This window comes from Sus scrofa, chromosome 7 (genome assembly GCF_000003025.6).
Source record: "Sus scrofa isolate TJ Tabasco breed Duroc chromosome 7, Sscrofa11.1, whole genome shotgun sequence".
Taxonomy (NCBI): domain Eukaryota; kingdom Metazoa; phylum Chordata; class Mammalia; order Artiodactyla; family Suidae; genus Sus; species Sus scrofa.
In genome coordinates this window covers 2,492,790-2,497,242 of record NC_010449.5, presented here as the reverse complement: position 1 = coordinate 2,497,242, position 4,453 = coordinate 2,492,790, and the positions used below count along the sequence as shown (strand labels likewise).

The following is a 4,453-nucleotide window of genomic DNA, read 5'->3' as shown; positions in this document are numbered from 1 at the left end:
CCAAAAAAAAAAAAAAAAAAATCATTTGGGGTTGGGGTGGTGGGGAGGGAATTCCAGGTGGCACAATAGATTTGTGACACAGCCTTGGGAGGAGGCGCGCAGGAAGAGGTGTGTGTGTGTGTGTGTCTGATCGCACAGCTTCTCTGCAGCATCCGAAGGGGAAGGTGTGATGTCATTTCGGACGTCAGCCGTGCCTGTGATGAGGCTCGAGGTGGTGGCTTGTGGTTCCAAGACTCTTTCTGCTGGGGGAGCCTGGCCCCGTGTTGACAGGGGACAGGAAGTCTGGGGATCTAGTCGGGAGCCATCAGCTCCGTGACTAGGCTGATGAATAGGATTGGCGGTCAGGGCTTACTGGCGTCCCACTTGGGATCTGACGAAGGAAAGCCCGTTGCACCCTGTAAAGTTCTGTGGGGTTGTCTTTACTGCCCCAACCACAAGCCATCGCGTGCAGTTCTTGAAACAGGAGACAGATTTCTTTCCCCTGGCAAGAATCGTGAGGAATACAGGCCAGGATGCTTTGCATTTTCCTGGCCTTAAAATAAAACTGAACCCAAACCAGAGCACAGATGCAACCCTTGGTTCTCCGGCTCTCCCGGCGCCCGCCAGTCTCGGTGCCCAGAGCTCCGTGGAGGGCGAGGTTGGCTGGGACCTGGTCCCCGTCCTCCTGGGCCCCCGTCAGGCAAGAGGCCGGACATTCCTGTTCGGGGTTTCCTGCAGGAAGAGAGGATCACAAAGGTGTCAGGAAAGTGGAGAGAAGCAGGGGTCCTTTCCGTTTAGTGAAACCGGGCCAAGCTTTCCGGAGAAGAGAATGAGTTGGGTCCTAAAAGCTGGCTCGCCTTTGGGCAGGTAAAGAGGGCCACTTGGGCAGAGGCTTTGCAGGCGGGCAGCTGCGGGCTCTGGAGGGAAAAGGGGGGTGTGTGTGTGATTTGATTGAATCACAGGTGCGTAAAGAAAGAGGTTCGGGAACCTGGGCTGGATTTCAGGGAACTTGAAAGTCAGACTGAGGGTAGTTTTCTGAATAGGAAATAGACACTTGACCCAGCGGGGGTCACAGGCAGAACTTTCCAGAGGCCACGTGTAGGGAAGCCCTGAATTAGGACACAGCAGCGTGGGAGCCAGGGAGACCCCGCAGGCACAGAACCCAGGAGACCTGTCAGAATAGCGTAATGGGGCTGGGACTCTACCAACCGGTAAGCGAGTCTGCGTTTGCTTCTGTGTTTCAAAAGCTCCATAGATTCATCCATCTGACAAATCTGGGTCAGATGTGTGCTGGGGGCTGAGCACACAGCCCTGAGCAAGGTAGACAGGCTCCCTCCCCCAACCCCGTGGGAGGGAGGCGGACCCTAAACAACTGACTCCATCTGGAAACAAGGGGCCAAGGAACAGGGTGATGTGACATGCCTGGTGGCAGGGCCAGAAGAGCAGCTCAGGTGGCGGAGGTGACACTGGGCTGAACTTTAAAGGATGAGCATAAGAGCCGCACAAAGTTGGGAGAAGAGCCAGCATTTGAATCCAAATGACGATTTAGGGCGTTACCTTTGGCCGTCAAGACACCGAGGTCCCACTGTGGCCCCCATGCCACGGACGACCTCTTGTTTTCTGTCCTGTAGAGTCGATGTCCCACTTGTCTCTTGCACCTAATAGTCTCACCCTCTAATGAGGTCTTTTTTCTCCCGCAGTGGTTATGGGCCAGTTTCCCATCTCTTCTTCCAAAGAGCCCATCACTGGGTGTTCAGGTGGGTTGGCACTACGTTTCTCTAAAAGACCAGCTTCATAGATAACCTGGAGCTCCCAACCGAAGCATCCCAGAAGCTTCTATATATTGGATCATGCAGACGTGCCCACTGATATATAACCCAGCCAATTTAATAGATCACGAGGCCCTTTTTCCAAAAAGACAGGTGAATTCTTCAGTCCAAAGGGTGAGCCAACCCATCTGGTCCGACAAATGCTGTTTCTGGCTTGATTCCTTGTCTGAGACCATTTGCCAAAACCTTTTTCATGACTCAATAGTTGAGATCATGTCAGCTGATCCCAGTAGATACACTCGGGCAGGGGATCCAGGCATAAGACATCAATTGGATTTGGTTATAAACTTTAATATTCTGTCATTCACAGAGAATCTAATTCACGCACCATTTGGTTTGGGAAGAAAGACCTGTGGAAGAGGCGGGGCTTTCAGCTGGAGCCTTTCTCCCCATCCTCCCGAGCTCGCCCAAGACTCCCCACCCACACTGGGTGGGAAAATCATCTAGCGAGAGTTTCACCGCTCATTTCGCGGTAAGTTCCTTCCGCCTGGTTTGTTCTGTCCTGTGTCCACGGACCCTCTCAGCCCCCGGGCCTGATCGAGGGTCTCTAACCCTGTCAGATGCTCCCTCTCCGTGGCAGAGGGAGAACCTGGTCGATCTCCCGAAACCTTGTTTTCTCCCATAACCCAGAAGGTTTACACAACACCTTCTCTTACGTGTTCTCACTCTGCCCTCAGGCTGACCTTGAGAGCATATCCCCACTTTACAGATGAGCCCCTTAAAGCCCAGAAAGGTGAACTGGGGAGTTCCCATTGTGGTGCAGTGGTAATGAACCCGACTCGCATCCATGAGGATGCGGGTTCCATCCCTGGCCTCGCTCATGGGGTTAACGATCCAGCATTGCTGTGAGCTGTGGTGTAGGTCACAGACGTGGTTTGGATCCCACATTGCTGTGGCTGTGGTGTAGGTCACAGACGTGGTTTGGATCCCACATTGCTGTGGCTGTGGTGTAGGCCTGCCACTGCAGCTCCAATCGCTCCCTAGCCTGTATGCTGCCGGTGCAGCCCTAAAAAGCAAAAAAAAACCAAAAAAAAAAAAAAAACGGGACTTGTCTAAACCCAGGATCCCTGGCTACAGTGTGCCTCCTGCCCAGATATTCAGTTGTCCCGCACCCACCTGGGGATTCTGTTATGACCCCTGAACCCCCACCCCCAACCTGGCCTTGGTATCTGGCTGCCCAGACTCCTCTTCCCGCCTCTGCTCTCAGCCCCCCGTCCCAGTGGAGCCGGGTTTCTGGTGCTCTCTGAGCCTGCCAGGTGGTGGGTGGGCTTCAGGGAGACCCAGCGCCCCGCATGGGGGGTGTAGAATTTGTGATGCCTGCTTGTGTGCATTTATCTGGGTAAGAATCCAGTTTCGGAGTTCCCGTCGTGGCGCAGTGGTTAACGAATCCGACTAGGAACCATGAGGTTGCGGGTTCGGTCCCTGCCCTTGCTCAGTGGGTTAACGATCCGGCGTTGCCGTGAGCTGTGGTGTAGGTTGCAAACGCGGCTCGGATCCCGCGTTGCTGTGGCTCTGGTGTAGACCGGTGGCTACGGCTCCAATTAGACCCTAGCCTGGGGACCTCCATATGCCGAGGGAGCGGCCCAAAGAAATAGCAAAAAAAAAAAGAAAAAAGAATCCAGTTTCATCAGCTCCTCAAAGTCAATGGGGTCCCCCCGCAAAAAAAAGGGTTAAATTAATTTCAGACATTCGTTCCTTCCCCCAAATGCCCTCTCCACCCCTCTCGACCCAGGTAATGCCACGCTTCCTAATTTTTCTTCTCTTTAAACAAAACCACCTCTGATGTCGGGCCCATGAAGATTCTCCCACCCCAGTTTGTTGTTCTCTTCTTTCCAAGGAGTAATGCAAAGAGGGAGAAGCCAGAGGGTTCCCAGGGCCGCCTGTACGTGGCCAACCAGCAGGTGAGGAGGCATTTCAGCAGAGGGCACGACGGCCTGGGAACCTCCGCCGCTCCCTGCAGGGTTCATGTAACTCCTCCCGTCGGCCCAGCGCGGCCTGTGACGGATCAGGAGCACGAAGGGCTGAGGGTGTGTGTGGCTCATGGATACAGACACGGTCTCAGCTGAGAGAGAAAACCGGCCCCTCACCTGGCAGCACTGCGTAATGATATTCCAGCTGAAAACAAAACGAGAAAAGCAGTCAAGCTTCCCCCACGCCCCAGACACCAAAACAGAACAACGCCACTGCTTATGGGGACCTGCGGGCGGGCGGGGGTGTGAAGCTTTGTAAGCTCGGGTCTGGTTTGGGAGCTCCAGATGAGGGGTGGGGGGTGAGGGAGTGGCCCGAGGGGGGCTCTGGCAGAGCGTGGGGGTGGGGTTCTGGCCGTGGGTGCTGGACCTCGGCCCTGACACCCTTCCAGCCTCTCAGCCTCCACGCACCCTCTCCCACGCTTTCTCACTCTTCGCCTGGAAGCGCTTCTGCTTCTCTGGGCTAGTCTGTCTTCTGATCACGCGTGTGGGGCAAAGGGAACCGTCGTGCCCTGTTGGGGAGCTGTGAATTAGTACAGCCACTGTGGAAGACAGAGAGGAGGGGCCTCAAGAAATTAATCCCAGAACCACCAGGAGTTCCCATTGTTGCACACTGGGTTAAGGACCTGACTTAGGGTCCATGAGGATTCAGGTTCCATCCCTGGCCTTGCTCAGTGG

The 4,453-nt window shown here is 54.8% G+C and overlaps 1 long non-coding RNA gene across 1 annotated transcript; it reads left to right on the top strand.

Moving 5' to 3' along the window:
• Positions 1 to 2,602, top strand: LOC106507192. Its single transcript, XR_002346267.1, has 3 exons — positions 1 to 846; positions 1,680 to 1,736; positions 2,119 to 2,602. It is a non-coding gene; the product is annotated as an uncharacterized LOC106507192 (long non-coding RNA).